Source organism: Zeus faber (genome assembly GCF_960531495.2).
Source record: "Zeus faber genome assembly, chromosome: 1".
Classification (NCBI taxonomy): domain Eukaryota; kingdom Metazoa; phylum Chordata; class Actinopteri; order Zeiformes; family Zeidae; genus Zeus; species Zeus faber.
Genome location: NC_137193.1, coordinates 27,317,325 through 27,339,824, shown reverse-complemented (window position 1 = coordinate 27,339,824; position 22,500 = coordinate 27,317,325). Strand labels below are relative to the sequence as shown.

General features: G+C 42.7%; 1 protein-coding gene across 1 annotated transcript in view; it reads right to left on the bottom strand.

Moving 5' to 3' along the window:
- The window catches only part of adgrb2 (adhesion G protein-coupled receptor B2), a gene marked incomplete at both ends in the record, with an annotated part of 187,083 nt that overhangs the window by 162,915 nt on the left and 1,668 nt on the right, over positions 1-22,500 (bottom strand). The gene's annotated exons all lie outside the window — the stretch shown is intronic.

The following is a 22,500-nucleotide window of genomic DNA, read 5'->3' as shown; positions in this document are numbered from 1 at the left end:
ATGAAAGTTGTTTTAACATACGATCGCCAAACACTCATGGACTTACCGAAGATTTCAGTAGATTTCTACGGGAATGCAGACTGGAATACCACTGCAGAAAATTTGACAAAGGACTTAACTCCATCTCAAACATACACACACACAAACAGGCACTTGAACACGCTGGGGTACATGTGTACCTCCACACAGACACGAAGTAGAGCAAATGCTAAGGGGATGAAGACAATGATGCACACACACACACACACACACACACATACACACATACATAACAACAATGTGCGCACTTTGCTTTAAGCTTGTCCGCGCTCACACTGCGAGAAAGCCCATTGATCAACTCGCAGTACACAAAGAAGAAGACTCCACAGACCGTCCTCATCTTTCCCTGCTCGCAGGGTGATGCGCTTGTTTTCATGTAGATTCTTTTCTGTTTGGCTTTCAAGCGTGTGTTTTTCGGGTAGATCTGCTCTCTTCTTCTGTGCGTGTCCGTACATTTTAGCTTGTATCCGTGTGAGTACTCTTCCTCCTCCTCTGTATGAGGATAAATAGCCCTGTCCATCGTGGTGGGGGATGTGTCTCACAAACAGTTTCCCTCTTGTCAAGCCAGATGAACACAAATGAGTTCCCCCGGGGGAGTCGTTTCGGGGAGGGAATAGTGTATCGGGCGACACTTATCGTGAAGGACACTTGGTATAGGTAAGGTAGGGTGAGGAGGAGTTGGTGCCGTCTCGCGACCGGCGATCCCGCCGTGTTCGCCATGTCGCTGATAGAGCTCACACAACACGCACTACATCCACAGACAACCATAAAACGCAACCTCCAGCCAAATTGAAATGAATCTCTTCTCCTGTGCCGAGACTCATTTGAATAATGGTGGCATATCTATCATAATTCTAGCTGTTCGGTATGAATGTCTGAAAATTTCCATTTTGGTGTCTGTTGACTCCCATTCTTCAAGTGGATGCAACCAGAGTATGCAACGCACATTAGAATTGCATCCAATAAAAACCAGTTGTCATCCCCTGCGATGCAGCATTGAGTATTATTTTGGCAGTGATGTGACAGCGCCCCCCGCATTGCCGTGCCGTAGCCCAGCATGACAATTATACAGCCGCTATAAATCCCCGCCATGGCTCGCCTTGTCCCGTTGTCACCCCCATGCACATGCGCGCATGGATGCATGTCAGCCTGCGCGCAGATTGTTAGAAATACAACACGGGTCAGATGAGCTCGGTCGCGCAGAACAACGTGGGACTGACAGGTAGCCGCTGTGAGCTCAGGTGTCCAGTTGTTTACCGCGGATAGCACAGCAGAGCGTCACACTGTCTTGACAGAGTGACTTTAGAATTCAACCGCATATGCACAAACACGGCAGGTCACAGCCTACACACAACTTGCTACTCTATTAAGCACCGGAAAAATCGTTGAAAATGGCAACGACGCCCCTTTGCAGCACCCATGGCAACTGCCTCCCGGCTTATATGTGTAAAACGGCTAAAGTGTTGTAGTCAAGACCACTCAGTGCAAATGTGTGCAAGGGTTTATGTGTGCAAGACCTCGTCGAGACCGAGACCAAATTAGAGCCCGAGGAGTCCATGTTGGGATTCTCTGCCCAGTCTATGTTTGTTGGGTTTCTACTGAATGTTCAGTCTATGTCCAGTCTATGATTAATGGGATTCTATGTACAGCCTATGTTTGTTGGGTTTCCATGTTCAGTCTATTTTCTTTATTTTACGTTGAGACCAGTGGAGTTCATGCAAACTGCACATACTTGTGGACCAATTATGAGGTCCTTTTTTTACTGTCACTAGTGTTTTACAATTGTAACCTCTCACCCAACTGGTGCAAAGTCCAACAGGTGATATATTGATTTTGACATGTGTGGTGGACCCAGGGGCGTGGTCAAGCCACGGCTGCAGACGGCAACCTTGCTTCCGTCTGCAGCCGCAGCTTGACCGGGCCCCTTGGTCCACCACAACATGCCACACTCTTTTTAATTCCTGTGTTCATTCCTCTGTTTCAAATAAAAGTAAAAATATTAATAAAACTTACGTCGTGTCAATGTCAAATTTAAGACTTGATGAGTACCAATTTGGAAATTTAAGTAAGCGTCAACGCCAGAATAAATTAAATTCAATGCAATTAAAAAAAAATTAACAATTAATTTCATAATTTTCTCAACTGCTAGAATATGGTAGTCAAACTCCACAAAAAGATGGAGGCAGGAGGCAACTTGTAAAATAAAAATGATGTATTACAATGAGAAGGACTAGTTTAGTAGGGGTCTAAAAATAATTCAACTAATTAATCCAAACATTTTCTCAACTGCTAGATTGACCCATATGGTAGTCAAACTCCACACACAGATGGAGGCATTGTGGGCGCATCATAGATAAAGTGAGAGGATGACGCTGACAATTTCTTGGCCTCAAACTACAATAAATGAAAAAGATGGATTACAATGAGAAAGAAATAGTTTGACATTGAGTGAGCCATTGATTAATACTTTTTTTCTATTAAACACTATCACTGCAATGCAGTGCTGAGCTCCCTCCCAGAGCCATGTAGGTTATGGATAGTGGAACTGACAGGGCCGTGACACCGGCGGAGGCTGGATTAAATATCACCTATCACCAAAGTGACAACAAGAAGGAATCATGAGTCGAGACGTTTACATGGACAGACAAATTAAGATCATAAGCTTGATGCATGTGTCACAGAAGGGCGCGGAGATTGATTATCGGATAACTTTGCCAGCCGAGGGAATGTAAACGTGAAGGTGCGCCTGACAGAATAAATATATGAATTTAGAACGAAGAGTTGAAAAGGTATTCCCCTCATTCTGTCAAATTTAAAAGGTGATGATCTGCACCGTAGGCAGTAATTAGGTTATCTGCATCATCTGGTGTCTTGTCTAGTGAGGTTATTGTCAGGTTCGAATTTGGACTCTTCTTCTTCTTCTTCTTCTCAATGTGGTTCTGGGATCTCTGCTCAATTTGGAATTCAAAGGAATATTTTCCTTTTAAGTTTATCGTTGTTTTCCACTCACCCCTCACGTAGTACGGAAGCAAGTTTCCAGCCTTTTCGCCTTACTGGGTGTTTGGCTCCATGTTATTTTTCTTGTGTATTTACTATACTTATAAAAAAATTGTGTACACAAGGATAAGAAGATGTTACTTGCCACAAGGAAATTAATAAGTAATTGAGGCACTTCTTGCGTCTTTAAAAGTCCAAGAATTATCATTTCTTTATCATTTGACAGGGCCTGTGAAAAGGGTTTTTTTGAAAGTTTCTGTAGAATACAATGTTTGTTATACAAATGTGTCAGAAATTAAGGTCTCGAAAAATGTTTGTAATTTGCTCGCACTTCTGTAAAAGCAGCAATTTTCTAGACACTTCAAAAGTAGTCTGCAGGGCACGGCAATGAAAACAGTGCCGGCAAACAGAAAATTTCGCAATTAAAGAAAATGTCAAAAATCCAAGTCATTGCATTTGCAAAGTCTGACTGCTGTGGCGTCATGTTAGCTTTACCTGAAATGTGGAGTGAGTTTTTGCACTGCAGGCATATTATGGATGTGTCCCCTATTACTTGCATTGAATTGAAATCCTGATGGGGGGGGGGGGTGAGTGTCCAGTTTAGAGAAAAGGCTGGGGAGCTGGTGGAATGAAACCTATCTATGTACTACCTAAGGGCTGAATAAAACAACATGGAGTCTGAAAAGTGGGGTTTGCACTGCAGGCATATTATGGATTTGTATCCCATTACTTGCATTGAACTCCAAATGGAGGGGTTGAGTGTCCAGTTTAGCGTTTGCACTGGAGGCAGATTGAGGATTTGTCCCCCATTCCGGTGTCACAAATCCACGATGTGACACCACTGCTTGCTAAATTTGATTGAAAACTATACACAGTAGATGTTTTCCCTTCCCTCTAATTTGGAATATTCAGCTGAATTATCCTGGTATCCGACAGGGGCTGAGGGTACAAAACGAGTTTTACAATTTCACCATCAGTGTACACCTCAGACGGAAAAAAGGCGTTCCTGATTGAACTTGTGCAAAGAGCTCCATGGGTTTCCATGAACAAAGGAGCAGCTGCAGGCGATGCCATCTAATGAGGATATACTGGCAGGCTGAATCACATGTAAAACAAGAAACAAGTACAAAATAACCCATACGCATGCTTACGAATGCATATATACATGAAAAGGAAGTTCATTAAGACAAGTACTTAATGCAAAGTACTTCTCAAGCTGAGTACTTCCCGATCTCAGCGTTTTCATCGTAGACTGTTTCCATTCCTAGATATACGCTAAGTCCAGGGGTGAAAAATATTAAGAGATGACACTCAACTTGAAGTCTTGCGTTGGAACAGAACGAGAGGATGTGCGCTTCCAACCCGAGGAAACCCCACTGTTGTTTGGAGAAACCGACTCTAGTTTTCATTCAATTGATCCAGGGACTTGGCCTGCATTGATTTGGTTAATGTCCTGACTTTAGAGAGTTTGCAGATCACTTCAATTTCTGCTGGGGGAAGGCTCACTGGGCCCAGCAATCTGCCAAATCTGACAAAGCGGCACTCCATTACATTCCCTTCGTAAGAAACAAAGTAGCAATGATGTTAAAACATTATAATCATCTAAGAGCAGTCTATTAGGGTTATTGGAAACAAAGAACAAATAAATGACCGGTGACTGATGTTAATACGATGGAGATCATTCTCAGTCATTCTTACAGATTTAGGCATCTCAGTTCCAGCTAAGACTTTGGAAATAGCATCAATAGAAGCAATTTTCTTAGTGGAATTGTACGGATTGCACAAAACAAAAGCAAAAGTAGATTGATCAGTTCGCCCACAAATCACTATCTTTCCGATATGGAGTTTGGACAATTTGGGCTCCTTGAAAACACTTTAATTGTATACTGTATATTCAAACTGTATGGCTTAACACCGATCTGCCACAACATTAAAACCACTGACAGTCGAAGTGTATGACATATATGATCTCATTCCAATGGCACCTGTCAAGAGGTGGATATATTAGGCAGCAAGTGAACAGTCAGTTGTTGAAGTTGATGTGTTGGAAGCAGGAATAATGGGCAAGCGTAAGGATCTGAGTGACATTGACAAGGACCAAATAGTGATGGCTAGACAACTGGGTCAGAGCGTCTCCAAAATAGCAGGTCTTGTGGGGTGTTCCTGGTATGCAGTGGTTAGTACCTACCAATACTTGTCCAAGGAATTTCAACTGGTGAACCAGCGACAGGGTCATGTGCGCTCAAGGCTCATTGATGCTCGTGGGGAACAAAGTATCCACCTCACAACTTCCAGGACTTAAAGGATCTGCTGCTAACGTCTTGGTGCCAGATACCACAGGACACCTTCAGAGGTCTTGTGGAGTCCATGCCTCTACCGATCAGAGCTGTTTTGGCAGCTCGAGGGGGAGCTACACGATATGAGACAGGTGGTGTTAATGTTGTGGCTGATCATTGTGTATAAGACGCAACATATCCTCAACACTGGCAAAGCTACTTATTCACAATGGGAGTTTGCGTCGAGAACTATTTCTAAGACTGTAACATAACATGAACACACACACACACACAAATATAAAGATGCACAAAAAAAACACAGCCTGCTGGAATCAAATCACATGGCAACAGGTACAGGTGCACTGTGGGATGGCTGACTATTTTCTGCAGTTAATCGATCACAGGAACACAGCAGAGTTTGACTGGAAGGCAGCGGGACAGAGAAAGATAGACTGATATCGACGATTTGTTCACAGTGAACGGTTCATTTTAAGTGAATGATTTGTTTGTTGTGAACGATTCGTTGGTTACAAATGATTCATTCGTACCAAACAAACCTGTTAAATGAACTGAGTGGCGTTCACTCAGACAAAAGTATTTGACAATATAAATTTTTTTTGACACAAGTGAAAAATCACTTTTGTGATTCACATTGTGCGTTTATCCAGCTTTTAGCCAATGAAGCTAAATTATTTTGAGACCCACTTTGCAATCCTCCACGTAAATCAATCATTTTGACAGCATTGAATGTTCACGAAATAATTCCCTGTCCAACATACCAGATCGACTCAAACTCTCGTTCATGGACTGAATAAAAACTAAACAAAGAGTCTGAAAAATCAAACGACTCATTATACTGAGTCACATGTCAAACCCGTCATCACAAGTGAGTGTACGTTGAGTGTTGGGGGCTTATACATTCCAGCCCTCTCGTTACTCGTTAGAATCAAAGTGCTCCAGAGCTACGCCAACCCTAAGAGAAACCCACTAAAGTACTGTTCAGTTCTGACGGTTCCTCTGGTCGACCAACTCGTTCACTCAGTCACTCAAAACTCATTCTCTCTCTCTCTCTCTCTCTCTCTCTTTCTTCCACTTCCCCCCCCTTAGCATGGTGGCTAGGCTCCTCTGGAGGTTAGCTAATTTGGCCCACTGGTGCCTTAACCACATCTTTCTCGTGCCGCCTCATCCTCCCTCCCTCGCTCCCTCGCTCTCCCACTCCCCTCTCCTCTCCATCGCTCCTCTCTAAAGAATCCATTGCACCAATCTAGCCTGGCCTCTGCTCTCGCCGCTCCTTTTTTCTCCCCCATCCACTCCCCCGTTAATACGACTTTCATTAGAGGAGAGGGGGATGGGGCGGAAGGTGAAAGAAGGGAAGGGATCTCAGGAGCCAGGAAACCGACACTGGGAGAACTGGGAATGTCACCATCATCTAGAGCAAGATGGCACATTCACCACATAAACCGTGGACTGTTTGGGAATATTGCCTATTGTATTTCTTCTTGTTTATTGTTATTGATAGGTTTATTTTTTCTTGTTTAAAGTTAATTTGTAGGCATGTTTAGTTGTATTTTGCCATTTTTTCAAATATGTAGTTATTTGTTTCTATATTATAATATTTCTTTATTTATGTGTATGGCAACACAAAAAAAATGTCGATCTATCTGTCTCTCTATGTACAGTATCTACCTATCTATCAATGAGTGGCACTTTTTCTCCCTTTGATTCAAATTCTACTTCCTGTTTGATCCCTTCATTCAATTCCAATTCACTTCCCCATCATAGCAGGTTAATCCATTATGACTCCAAGTGATTTCTTATTTTGATAAAGGTTGGAGTGTACGGTATGTGTGTGTGTGTGTGTGTGTGTGTGTGTGTGTGTGTGTGTGTGTGTGTGTGTGTGTGTGTGTGTGTGTGTGTGTGTGTGTGTGTGTGTGTGTGTGTGTGTGTGTGTGTGTGTGCGTGCGTGGGTGCGTGTGTGTGTGTGTGTTTGTGTGGTGGGACATGACATTGTTTGACGGGAGGGAAAAGTAACATGGACGCGTGATTGCCTGTGATATCTGTGGGGGGGATCCATTGAGATCCATACCGATCTGACTGAAAATCTGACAGGACAGAAACGACAAAGCTTTGTGTGTGTGTGTGTGTGTGTGTGTGTGTGTGTGTGTGTGTGTGTACACATGTGTGTGTGTTTGTGTGTTTTAGAGCTCTAGTGGAGTATAAAGGGGCTCAGTGCTGAGCCTGGGCACAGAGAGAAGTAAAGCTTATGAACACTGAATACTAATCCAGTTGTCACAGGCGATGAGGAGACTGGCCTTTTGCACACGCACACGCACACACACACACACACACACACACACACACACACACACACACACACACACACACACACACACACACTCACACACACACACACTCACACACACACTCAAACTGGATTTTACTCCCATCGCTTTCACTCTCAGCTCGTTCCTGGAAATCAGAGGATTTTGTACTGTTGCACACATATCATTACTGTGTGTGAGTGTGTGTGTGTGTGTGTGTGTGTGTGTGTGTGTGTGTGTGTGTGTGTGTGTGTGTGTGTGTGTGTGTGTGTGTATGTGTGTGTGTCTGAGTGTTTGCACATGTATGGGTGTCTTGGGGGGGGGCGTCGAAGGTGTGTGTGTGTTCGGGTCGGGGGACATCTAAACACCTGTACGTTGCAAAAACAAACATGTCTGTCACAAGTGCACCCAACCCAACCACATGTACACACACACACACACACACACACACAAACTCTTTGCTCTAATTACCACGGTCCTGTTAGTCTTCTGGATGTGTGTGTATGTGTGTGTGTGCGTGTGTGTGTGTTTGGGTAAGGGACGGAAGACTGGCTCTGGCTCAGCGCCGTCGCGGCGGTGTCTTGGTCTCCCGGGGGTCTCAGCCGAATCCCCAGTCTAGCCCCCCTAACTCCCTTCTCTCCATTATCTCTCTCTCTATCTATCTTTCCATTATACCTTTCCCTCACACCTCTCTCTCCCTAGCTGGCTAATGACTATTCCCACTGAGCCTGTAGAGGTCACGCACATGCTGTGTGTCTATGAGCTTGGGTAGGCATCTGTGTGTATGCTCTTGTGTGTGTGTGTGTGTGTGTGTGTGTGTGCGTGTGTGTTAGAGTGTGTGTGTGAGAGTGTGTGAATGCACCTGCATGTTTCTATGGGGAGTAGGTGTGTACAGGTGTGTCCATTGAGAGCTGGGAATGTCGGATTTGCAGGAATCATGTTCCAAGCAGCAGGAGTCCAGTAGGATGCGCAGTCTTAACAATTGGAAACACATAGATCTTAACCTGAGAAGGGGTTAAAGATGCCAAACGAAAGGTGAATTAACAGGTCAGATACCATCATATACTGTATATGTACTAATATATACAAATATACTAATTTCTGTTGGTATTTCCAGTGCCAGAAACAAGATCGGCAGGACCCAGCTCCTGCTTAACCCTTGGTAGTAATCCTATGGCCATCACTGCTATAGCTATCATGACTAGACCTTTTTTTAAGCTTCTGGACTGCAACCACTGTGGCTTCCCTTTTCCTCTTTCCATGTGTTGTACGACAGTAGGAGCCACTTGAAGAGGACTGTCCCAGCCAGCTGACAGCCCAATTGCAACAAGCTTCCAGCCAGTCTCCAGCTGACAACCAGGTGGCTCCCAACCGGCTGGAATTCCCCCTCCCTCTTATGTGTCCTGACAGAGTGTGTTTATTTTCAACTGAAAACATGCCCATTCATTCAATTGCAGTGTGTCAACATGAGATGGTGCTAACTTCACAAAATCACAATCACATTTCAGAGAGAGATTTCGGTGGATCTTAGATATTGTCCTTTCAACCCCGAGCAGAGGTCTTCTTTCAAAGTTCAATCGTTATTTTGTCATTTGAATGAGAACAGGTCTTAATGCTTTATCTTAATCTACATGTTACACAGCATTTTATTTTCAAAATATAAGATGTTAGTTTTATTTACATTTTTAAAATTACAAATTTCAATAGCATTGTCATAAGAGCACTCAAACTAGGTCTGTGTAATTATAGTTTCAAGGTTGTTGTCAAATACTTGATTATAATGAAAGCATCATTACCATTAATGAGATTCTTAGTCTCAGAGCCAACTCAACTTTACATAAATATAAAATAAGGGCATAGTAGTGATTCAAAAAAACAGTATTTAAAAACAGTAAGATCTAAAATGCTGAGGAGTAGTGTAGTATAAGTATTATAAAAGTATTTACTTTAAAGAAAGACAAAATAAAATGCAGACAATAATGACAGTGAGTCAACTTTATGGAGAACATCTTAAGTAGTCGTTGGCCACAACAATGCAGTGTCATACTGAATGGCAAGATGGACACAGTGTTGTAAGAGAAACACTGCAATGTACTGCTAACAGGAAAGACCAAATAGGTATGCAATGCACCTGATACATTAAAGTGACTAGTGGTAGATGATGTCCACAGCAGTTTTCCTTCTATTTGAAGTGGCCAACTGTGGATTTATAGGTCCTAGTTTTTGGCCTCTTGATTTCAAAATGAGGAGTTCAAATTTTTATTTTACTTAAAATAATTGCGAAATGTCACAAAATCTATCTCTCGGAAAAACAGTATCCATCACCCCCCCCCCCCCCCCCCCCCATTCAATAGATTGATTTTCCAAATTCCTAAAACAACAATGGCATAATAAACTGTTAAAAATCAATTAATAAAATTCAATAAGTAAAATTCAATAGATAAAAATCAACACAAGTGATATAATAATAATTTGTACAAACGTTAAATACACGAAACAGTATATAGACCCTTCTATACACTCGTGATATTTTTACTGTTGATAAATTTTAAACTCCATGATTTACTTCATGGATTAGTTGCCAACTATTAAATAAATCTCCAACTATTAAACAAGAATTATTAAGAAGTCCTGTCTGATAGAAAACTGAATATTTGATTGATTGCCCCACTGGAATGTAGATTTCTTGTCTGAAAACTATCATTTCAGTGTTGTTATGGATAACAAGAAGTGGGTGGCGGAAGCTCTATCATATCGCAAACCGTAATCGGACCAGTGTGATCGATCCTAGTCAGCGCAAGCAACGCGTACTGGACTACATTTTCTGCGATGATAGTCAGTTCTCCGACAAGAATGCCGGGATCGACAGCAATGATGAATCTGATATCGATGTTATCCTGGGCAACTGTCGACAACATTTAAAACTGTGGATTTCAACCTGAATGTGACGATGAAACTGAATATTTTCAACAACCACAGGAGGAGACCGACGATACGGCCGTTGTTGTTACAAGGGAATACGTTTCTACAAGAAGCGATTTCTACAGCACGAGAAAATACACTCGAAGAGGGAGGTCTACAACTCCATGATCAAGGAATCCAAGAACACCTATGAGTGCCTCGACCTCTCTTTGGGTGGCCGTGTTCAATCTGCGAGCAACCACATCAAGATGTGCTTGCATTACAGTTTTGACTTCGCTCAACAGGTTGGTACATGGTCGAAAGAAGTGATGTAAACTTTGGCTATTCATCATGGAGAGAGTTACATGAAAGGCTACAGCAGAAATTAAATATGCGTTGGTTAACTATTAACATTTCTAGGCGATTTTGGGTGTTTGGCATACGCACATTCATATATTAAATGACACTCCGAGGTTTATATACAGAGACAAATATTATTGACAGACTGTACATTTTCTTGTGTTGTCTGCACTTTAAAACTTGTAAATAATTGCACTTTTATAAAACATGTACTGTATATTCCTACTGTTAAATAAAAGCTTTTTTAAAAACAAAGATATTGTGTGTCGATGACGCTGTTCAACATTCCCTATAAACACAATAACAATGCAGAGAGGGTGTCAAGTGGCCATGGGGCAAGTAGCCATGTGGCTTTGTTGGTCCTCCAGCCTACTGCGTACTGAGAGCTGGCTGAATCTGTCCAAATGTTAGGAAAACTTGGGGGTGATATTTTCCGAAACACAGTTTGCCGCACCCTCATCATTAACAAGCCATAGTTTTAAAAATATTTGCTTAATTTGCACAAGTGACACCTTGATTTGAAGCTCTGATTCTTCACTTTGAAATGCTGTGAAAAAAAGTAAAACGGTACCAAATATACATATAATCCAGGGTGGGTCATATATATATATATATATATAAAATGAATTATACAATTATGTTATATGTATATGTATATGTATATATATATACTGTATATATATATATATATATATATATAAAGGCGACATATACAGTGTATAATCCCACTCCTCCAGTCCACTAAAATCTGTTTCTGAACAAATTTGAGGCGAGAAATAATCCATCCATCCATAATCCATCCAGTTGTTGAATTTTCACTCATATTAGATCTACATGATATAATTTAAAAGTTTGTTCCCACTGTTGTTAAGCAGGGGTTTGCTTGCTCTAAATTTTCTGTTTCATTCAATTAACATCATAAAATGAGATAAATACATCAAGAATAAAAATACAATTTTATTTTATTATTTGTTATGTTTTTATTACCACTGAGTGTAGGTGGGCTTGTCCCCACTCACTTTCTTCTCTGAAGGGTCAGTCCCTGTCCTGGAGTTGGAGTGAAATAAGTTGCTCTAAAGGGAGTTCTAAGAGCTATTATCGTTCCTACAGTCGTTCCTGCAGTGCGGACTTAATAAAAGTCTTTAGAAGTATGAAATAGGTTCCTGCAGTGTGAAAACACAGGATATGGGGAGTTTTGCAATATACATTAAATATTGCCATTATATTTGTTGCGATATTTCACAATTGATTGTAGTAAAATTAAATTACACAGAAAATATCAAATTTAAGGTGTGACGTGCGGTTCGCCCGGTCCGTCTGAATGGCATTTAGAAATAAACTTTAATTGTCTGAGCTGCGCAGTGCCGTGGGTTCTGGATCAGATAGAATGGGGTTGATGGATGAATAGATCCGCAGCAAAGTGCTCTTCGCCAGGTGGAGGAACAGAGTTCGGGCAGTGAGGAGCGCTAAGCCCATACCTGTCATCATTGGAAAATAAGGGGGAGTATGCACAGTGTTTTTATTAGTTTCATTCAATAAAATACATCTACAAAAAAAAAAAAAAAAAAACACGGATTCATTCAATCTTTCAAACCATTCTTTAAAGTCAGAGATCTATGTATTGATTCTATTAGATGTACAGAAAATCACAATCACAATTGTCTGTGCAGATGGCGATCAATTTGTAAAATCATCAAGATTCGAATCCAATCCAATCACGTTTCCATGACTATCCCGACTCAGATTTATACAGTATGTGTTGAATGTCAACAGATTATTCTATACATGTTATTACACTTTAATAAGCTAATATAGGTACTCCTCACTTAACGACCGAGTTCCGTTCCTGGGACCAAGTCGTTAAGCGATTTGGTTGATAAGCGAGGCCCCATGTTATTTCATGGTAAGCGGGCGTGGCAATTGCAAACGCTAGTGTAGTAATTACTGACAGACTGTGGGAGCGAGACTGAGACTCAGAACGGTGAAGCACGATGACATGCTTGACACTGAGATGCCACGGACGCAGCGCACACGGCGTGGTATTTTTTACGCAGCGTACAATACCAACTGGTTGGAGAGCTGGTCGTACGTCCGAACAGTCGTTCAACAGGTAGGTCGTTATGTGAGGAGTACCTGTATGGTGATAGTGGTCTAAAATGAACAAAAACATGATTTGTATGGCAAATCAGCAACTTTATATTGACGAAGGTGACTGCCCTAGAGACAGCATGATAGACCTCCGTGACCTTCAGTGTTTCCCTCCATGTCATTTGTTGAATGATAATTTACTCCGACTCCTGGATGTATGGAGCCGCTATCAAAAGGTTGGGATCGCTCCCGAACCAGTTCCACGGCCCAATCGATCGGCATCGGCTAAAAACGTGTGAAATGCCAATCCCATTTATTTTCCTCCATTCTGCCTATTTACACCAACTAAGAAAAAGGTTCCACAAACAGGCATTTTAAAGCACTCACGGCAGGAAAGACCACGGCTTTCAACAAGCCCCAGAAATGTCAGCGGTGTGGAAATGCCTCGAATTAGAAGAGACAAAAGACAAAAGGAGCATGATAGTGCCCTTCAATGAGGCAGAAAACAAACCAAGAAGCAGCAGAACAAACATGGAATGTAATTGAAATGATCATTTTGGGATGACCTACCCTTGTACTTCGGGAGCATTTGGAGCAACGGTGTCTCCTACTCCTTCAATGATACATTCCAGACTCCACTGCCTAACAGACTACAGAAGACAGGATTTGGAATCTGAAAATGTTACCATTCCTCTGTTGACTCATTTTTTTTAAACAAACCTGAAGGTTGAAGCTGCAGGCAATAATCAAACAATAATGAAAATAACATATAGATAACATATGTCTTATGTTTAACTCTGCAATGGATCAAACTCGACCACATAATTTGAAGTCATTCTCTCAATACTGTATCAATTTAAAGATTCTTGTCCCGATCACTTGGATTGACTCCCAATGATCAACAAATGAAAAAATTAATACATAAATACAAAATATATATATTTATAGTTTTCCTTAACACTTTCAAAAGCCAACTCATGTGTTTGTCGAGGGCGTTTTAAACTGAAGCTGCAGACACTAACTCAAAGCCTTGCAAGTTTTTGAATGACAGATCATGATGGACTGTGTAACTAACAAATTAGATAAAAAAATTAATTCCGTGATTACTGCGTCTGGGTGTGAACGACCAGCCCACGAGCCGGGGATGTAGTGTAATTTGCTCACGTAGGATTGAAAACCGCGGTGATGAAGGCCCGGCCCAAATTCTAGCCTCTCCCTCTGCACTTAGCTCGGGGGGGCATGGATGGGCGTGCTTGTTGTTCTGGAACCAGATCACAGCTTTGAGCCCCCAAAACCCACCCCACCAACGCTTCTGTTTGCATCTCCATCAGTTAAGGGAACAGCCCAGCCTGCCATCCATCACGGTGACATATTCACCTCTGTGTGGACAGCTTGTTACGTCAACGGAAAGGCGTGTGCATCCAGGCACGTGTGTGTGCATGTACAGATGTATTAACAAGACACGTGCACACACACACACACACACACACACACACACACACACACACACACACACACACACAAGCACATACAGACAAGTTAATCTCTGTGTTAGTCTAGGTGTGTGTGATTATGTGGGGTGACCCTGACATCCCGCTGTCCCATGCAAACAAGGAGAAATGCAATTTTTTTCTTGTGACTTTGCCGAAGTAAACAATGACAGAGCTTTCAAATGAAGAACAGCTTGTTTCAACAAAAAAAGGAGAGGAAAAGACAGAGTTTGGAAGAGAGAGTGGTTGGGGAGATGGAGACTGCATGGATCGTCAATCCTTCAGAGGGAGTTGGCGATAAATTATCAGTCGTGCTAGAGAAATCCCCAATAGTCCCCACATCACATGCATTCCATATAGATTACTCCTCCCCCGCCTGGTTTCCTGTCGCACTCTCATTTGTTATTGCCAGTCACATATCATAAACTACAAGATCTTGGGACGGGCAGCAACTGGGCCGATAAGAGGTTTTTGGTTACCAATCTCGAAAAATCTGGGCCAAAGTCGTGTAGTCTGAGAATAAAAAGAAAATATCTGGAACATAGGGCTGAGGGAACATACTGTATGGCTGATGGAACATAAGTATATATGGAACAAATAACTGAAGGAGATACATAGAGATGAAGAAACATAGGGTTGAGGGACCATAGAGGAGGGCTGAGGGAGCATAGAGTGAGGGAACATCGGGTTGAAGAGGGAACATAAGGATGACAACCCCCTTACATGTTGGTCGGTTGTAACATTCACGCCAGCCGCATAACTCACGTCCATCTCATGTCTGTCAAGCATCCATAGATTCCCGTTCAAGTCGTTCCTTTTTGGTCACTAACACATGAAGTGAAGTGATGCTCACGTTAGATTTGTGAACTCTATTTTCACAACTAAATATCAAGTAAAGGAATCCAGTTGTTAATCCAAGAAGCACCGAACCCACAAAATCCACCACACCAACGCCCCCGCTCGCATCTCCACCACTTGAGGGAACGGCAGAGCCTGCCATTCATCACGGTGACATATTCACCACTGTGTGGACAGCTTGTTACGTCAACGGAAGCATGTCTGCATCCAGGTACGTGTGTGTGCATGTACAGATGTATTATCAAGACATATGCATATACACGCATGCAAACACAAACACACACACAGTATTTTAGATCCAGTGCTGTTCTTAAATCAGTGGGTCAGTTTGATTATCTATTTATCTATCTATTATTTATTTTCCCTCCCATTACATTTAGTCATTTAGCAGACGCTTTTATCCAAAGCGACTTACAATTGTTCAAACACCGACGGACGCAGCCATCAGGAGCAATTAGGGGTTAAGTGTCTTGCTCAAGGACACTACAGCATGCTAGCAGGAGGAGCCTGGGATCGAACCAGCAACCTTTAGATCACTAGACCACCAGCTCTACCGCCTGAGCTACCATCATTGGGAGCTACCCTCCCAATGCCATATATGCTGGTTGCCATGGTGCGGGTGGGGGTGCCGCGGTGGGGCGGTCATAGTGGCTCTGCTCGCCGGTCATGGGGGTGGAATTCCGAGTTTATTCTCGAAACACAGGTGTATTTTTCTTTTTTGAGTCCGCACTCCGTGAACATTTTGTGCTCTGGGGTCCGGTCCAGTTAGCTTTAGAAGTTGATCTCTATCTTAGTCTAGGTGTGTGAGTGTGTGTTGACCCTGACACCCCGCCGTCTCACGCGAACTAATGCGAGGGAAACACTATTCTTTCTTGGGACTTTGTCGAAAGTAAACAAAGACAGAGCTTTATACAGTAATGAAGAACAGCTTGTTCCGCCAAAAGAAAGAGGAGGAAAAGACGACCATAGTGCTGAGGGAACTTCGGGTTGCGGGAACATAGAGTGAAGGAAAACAGGGTTCAGGGAACACGGGGTGAGGGCACATCGGGCTGAAGGCACATAAGACCCAAAATCGGAAGAAAATATTTTGAGGGAACATAAGGATGACAACCCCCTGTCAAACGTGACATTTACCGCAGTTGCCGATCTCATGTCTGTCAACCATCTATAGATCCCATTTCAAGTCATTTGTTTTTGGTCACGAACACATTAGATGAGAATAAATCAGATTAGATTTCCCCCCCTGATTTCGTAACCAAGTCTCAAGTTAAGAAATCCAGTTGTAAAGCCAAGAAGGTGTAATTCTCGATTTTAAATAAGCACCTGGTTTTTGCTTGTCGACTCTGAGCTGCAGGGAGGTCAGGACACTTGCTCCGGTAGAGATGATGACGGCTTTCAGCATCTCATTGCAGCTCCTCCATGGTTTGAAAATCACCTTTCACTCTCCTGCGTGACCCGACACTAAACCCTGCATTGTTGGTCAAGGTCAATCGGCAGCTAATTCAGACCAAGAGTTTAGGAGTAAACAGATAGAGAAAGGAAGCAAAAAAGTAAAGAAACGAGTCTCGCGGATCATCGCCAACGTTTTTATTTATTTTATTTTATTTGTTTAACCGTTGAAGAACCCACTCAGTATGACAAACAACCGTTTTAGAATCAATAAATACAAAGTTTGTCTCCAAAGTAAGCTTGTTTGCTTCTCATCAGCAGCACATTGTGTGGATGCGTGGTGATCGATTTGCACCTTTGGTTTCACTGGAAATCGTTCCAGAGTTTTGGGGCGAAACCCCTCCCTGCCATAAATAAACCCACGGGGCACTGGTAATCATTTTACTGCTATGGACACTCTAGTTGCGACCGCTATAAACAAACTTGCATCTACCGGTAGAACCGTCGACAATGGAGAATTTATGGACTTGTTCATCAGTGCATTGGGGGCGCTTGACTTCACGGCAACGTTGCGCATCCAGTGTAAAACAGCGTTAATTGGGAATGCAACTGGTGGGGGACCGGTGGAAGGTAGCATTACATCGGGTGTATTCCTCATCATCCTGTGCTCCAATCAGTTTGATCCAGTGCAAAGTGGTGCACAGAGCCCACCTCAGTGAACCTGAAAAGCGCAAAATTTACCCAGATTCTGATCCCAAATGTAAAAGCTGTGGCAGTTTACAGGCAGACCTCTCACATAATTATACTCTGGTCTTGCCAAAACTTGGAACATATTGGTGTTCAATCTTTCGATGTATTCTCAAAGTTGTTGAATAAAAGCTTACAACCGTGCCCGTTATTGGCTATTTGGGGGTTGCCAGCAGAGCCCCTCCCTTGCATTTCTGATGAGGTTGACATGATTGCTTTTGCAACCCTTCTAGCCAGGCGGAGAATACTCTCAGCTTGCAAATCGCCTTCTGCAATCCCTGCCCATTCTCCGCCTGGCTGAAAGATGTGATTTAGTTTTTTTGCGTCTCGAAAAGACACAGTTTACACTAAGTGGGTCTAGCGAGCGCTATCTAAAAATGTGCCAATCCTTTGTCTCCTATTTTATTGGCTATCTGTTCTTCCACCTGACTATGCCCGTTTCCGCATGTCGTGTGCCTGTAGCTGACCCTTGATTAATGTGCTCCTCACCTTTATGGCCAAATATAAACATATATTTATTTATCTTTTCTCCTCCACTTTGCCCACCCACTTGGGTGGGGTGGGGAAACAATCAAAATCAACCGTCACAACGTTTTAGCACTAGACGAAATAACGGTGAGAGATGGGAGAGAGAGAGAGAGAGAGAGAGAGAGAGAGAGAGAAAGGTGAGATCAATGTTACAGAGGTGTTTTGATGGTGAGGAGTGTGTGAAAAAAAGAGAGAGAGATCTAATGGAACAAGGTGTTTGATTGACAGGAGATTTGTGCTATTATCTTCTACCTATCTATTCTATCCATCTTTCTATTTCTGATCGACGTCCTTTCCTTTTTAAAGGAAGATGGTCGGTTGTAAGTGCTTGGGAGAGGAATAAAAAGGCTAATGTAAATTTGATTCACATCATGAATATGATGAACATAATTCGCTAGCACTCGGAAATATAAACCATTTCCATGAGTGACAGAGTTATGGAATATTTTAACGGACATTTTAAACGTTATTTACCGATTAAGGGAGCAAACGACCCGTTTGTGTGTTTTTGTGCATTAATGTGTACGTTCTAGAAAGCTTCCAGCGAACATTGCTGTAAATATCCATCCTTCATGTAAACCTAATTTCCCCCTGCGGGGATCAATAGAATCTTATCTTATCTCATCTCATGTGTGTCTGTGTCTGTGTGTGTGTGTGTCTGTGTCTGTGTGTGTGTGTGTGTGTGTGTGTGTGTGTGTGTGTGTCTGTACAGTGTATGTGTGTCTTTCATGCGTAAATCTAACAGCCATTGATGGAGGGGGTCAGCTAATTGCCTTGAACAATTTAAAAGCCATAAAATACATTTTGAGCCATGGCATCTTAATTATAACTCATCTAGGTATTGTTTATCTCTCCCTCTGTTTCTCTCTCTCTGTCCTCTCTCTCTCTCTCTCTCTCTCTCTCTGTCCTCTCTCTCTCTCTCTCTCTCTCTCTCTCTGTCCTCTCTCTCTCTCTCTCTGTCCTCTCTCTCTCTCTCTCTCTCTCTCTCTCTCTCGCTCTGTCCTCTCTCTCTCTCTCTCTCTCTCCTTCTGTCTCTGGGCCTTGCATGAGCAAACAATGTGTCGGGCCTTTTCAGGTCAATAGTGCACTGATCTGTTTGCCTGCATTATTCATTGATGTTTTTTTTTGCGGCTGTGCTAGCAAGGGCCATGGGTGTTTGCGCACGTGCATGTGTGTACGCGCGTGTCTGAGTGTGTGTTTGTGTGTGTGTGTGTGTGTGTGTGTGTGTGTGTGTGCAAATGCGTATACTATGGGATACATCGGGAGATTGGCAGCTTGTTTAGTGCAATGGTGTTTTACCTGTGAAAAGGTGAAAAGAGTAGATCGCTGCTGGTAGATAGGTCGTAAAAACGGACAGACACACGGTCACACACACACACACACACACACGCACGTGCACACGCACGCGCACACGCACGCGCGCACGCACACACACACACATAGACACACACACACCAGCTATACAAATGCACACACACAAAACACACATACATGGACACATTGTCAGAAAAACATTGACTTTTGAAACCGAAACAGAAAGAACCCTGTAGTGCTGTGTTGGTAATGAGAAGGTCAACGTCATCAGCATACAGTGATGCAGTGAATCCACTTTCTTGGGGGAAGTACTCAGCGCTTTTACTGAAGTAAAAGTACCAACATTGACATTTCTACCTGGGAGAAAGTATAAGAGTACTAAGTACTGACTCTAAAATGTAAGTGTAAGTCTTATCAAAAGTCAAATGACTCTTTGATTCCAGTGCCCTGATATGACACAGCCTCTAATAAACAATAAAAAAAAATGTTCATTACATGTTGCTCATTCCTATACTGATAACAATTGACTAATAAATAGGACAGGTGGTGTCATGGTAATGTACAAGGACAAGGATGGGGCCTCATGAACGATCGAAGAGCAAGTCAGCAGTTTGATAGATCCAATCCATTACCTTTCCTCTCATTTTGACTTTCTGAGCTACTTGCTTTCAAGCTTTCAAGCTGAATATGCTTCAATAAATGCAGATATTTGAAAAATGTGCTTAAGTTGAGTTACATACCACCCGCTGCCTCACATGCTCCAGCTCCCTCTTCCTCCCACCATGGATTACAACCAAAACCCAGCTACAGTAGGTGGCTAGAAAGCTGCTGACTTCCTGACTGCACAGGTGCTCACCTTCACAGCAGATCTTACACAAGCTGAATCTGACTGGATGGCATGAATAACCGATTCAGAAGGACTGAATCCATTATTCTTCCCTCGATTGATCTAGTGCTGAAGTTTCTCAGAATTCTGCTGAAATGATTTCATATTTGTAGATTCATATGAAGGCATATTGAAGGATGTCATGCTCTGGTGCAATAAAAAGAAAGACTGAATGGCTATGCTTTGAAAGAAACCAAGAAAATAATAGCTCCCATTTCTCAATGCGTTCCAATGCAGACGATCGGGACACAAAAAAAATCAATACATTTCCTTTGCTTTAGGCGGATACAACCGGCAACAACATGTTTCCGCCCCCACACGATAAAAAACATATATATAATAATTACCTCTGAGAACAGAGAACGGCATGTTTTCTAAGGAAGCGCACGGTTTGGTCCTAACCGTGGTGGGATTTTCACAAAGGTTACGATTCTGTTCTTGATTTTTACTGCAGTACAATCAAACCCATTGATTTCATATCATTTTATTTTTCTTCTTCCGCCTGCTGGAGGTTTTCTGAATATATTAACTTCTATTCAGCACTCGTCTCACTCATTTTCACATTTTCTACATTCTCTTCATGTCTACTTTATGTGTCAGTTGTGAAGAGGCGGGTACAAAGAATTCACTCTTTTTGGAGTCGACCTGTTCTCAAATCTACTTTTATTTTAGTATATTTCCGTCAGTAGTGTTTACATGATTATATTTCTGTACTTTATACTTGGCTACATTTCTGCAGTCTCAGTCCCATGTGGAATTTGTTTCCAGCTCCATCCTATTTCCTTCCCTGTCTCCGATCCCAGTCAGAACGTTGGCGATTCACGGACAGCACCTTGCTCCTTGGTCCGTCTGGTGTCATTTGCATTTCTTCCCCCTTAATCGCTCAATTTGCTGGAAAACACTTTGAGCTGTGAACTCAGCATTAACCGTGTTGGCCTGCGGTGCAGTTGTATTGATTTTTAATACTTTAATACAGATTTGATTTGACTGCAGACGAGTTTCTCACTTAAGTGACTGTTGGACTCAGTACTTGCTTTTTATTCCTCAAGTTGTTCCCGGGAAACACTGTTCATTTATCCTTGAAATACTCAATTTCTTTTGTGGATTTGTGGTCTTGCTTGTGTGTATCTTGCTTAAATACACTTACAGTATGTATACTTATCAACTGAGTATTCTACGCAACTCTGCAGTTCCGTCTGGACTGTCAAAGATCCAGTGTTTTAAATGCATCCAGTCACAAAATGTGATTTGCATAGTTACGGCGTGGAGAGTGTATGGGTGCAGATGGGTACAGAGCGAAAAGAAAGAAGGAAATACATGAGTGAGTGAAAGAGTGAGTGAGGGAGTGAGTGAGGGAGTGAGTGAGTGAACGAGTGAGTGGACAAGTGAATAGTTGAGCGAGAGACCAGTTTAGGAAGACCTTTTCTGTTTCAAAGCCGCTTTGATTGAGGCGAGAGCTGGAGTGTGTCTCTCTGTGGAGGACGAGGAGAGATGGATTGAAGGGAGTATTCTGGCTCTCGCTCTGAGAGGATGGACAGAAAGGAGGGGAGGGGTTCGGTTGGGCTCACAGCAGTTCATTTTGATATTTTAGGGTAATTAAGCCACGGGGGATGTTTGATCAACCCGACCAACCACCCCAACATTCACACTCTCTCCAAATACTCAATAGCGGTTTGCTTTCTTCTCCCAATGATCTTGGAATTGTGGGAGACACCCGGGGGCCCTTAGGGGCCCTCATGGGGTCAGTGGCTGCCAAGGTTGACCTGTAGTGCCCTATATGAAAGGGCCCACAGAGCTGCGAGGGAAATTGGTGTGAGCTTAATATCATTGGGAGACATCGGGGATCGCCGCTCCAACGGAGCGAGGCCTGGCGGCGGGCTTTGGTCTAAAGAGGGAAGATACATCAGGGCCAAGTCGTTTAGGTAAAGGACACTTCCTCTCACCATCTTTGTTCATCTTCTGTCTCTCATTAGATGATAATACACCCTCCCTTTTCCACTGATTGAACATCTAAACCTTCCCTTCCCTTCAGTGAGGCCAGTATTTCCCCAGGGTCCCTGACTCCAGTGTGTGCATGGTGCATGGGTTTGTGTGTGTGTGTGTTTGTGTGTGTGTGTGTGTGTGTGTGTGTGTGTGTGTGTGTGTGTGTGTGGGTGTGTGTGTGTGTGTGTGTGTGTGTGTGTGCTGCTGTGCGTTGAAGAGCTGCTAGTTTAAGTCATGTGATAAGAGTAATACCATTCTCATTAAAGGTGTTAGGGTTGGGCTTCACGAAAATCATTGAAGTTGTGCTGTTGAAATCCTTGTTT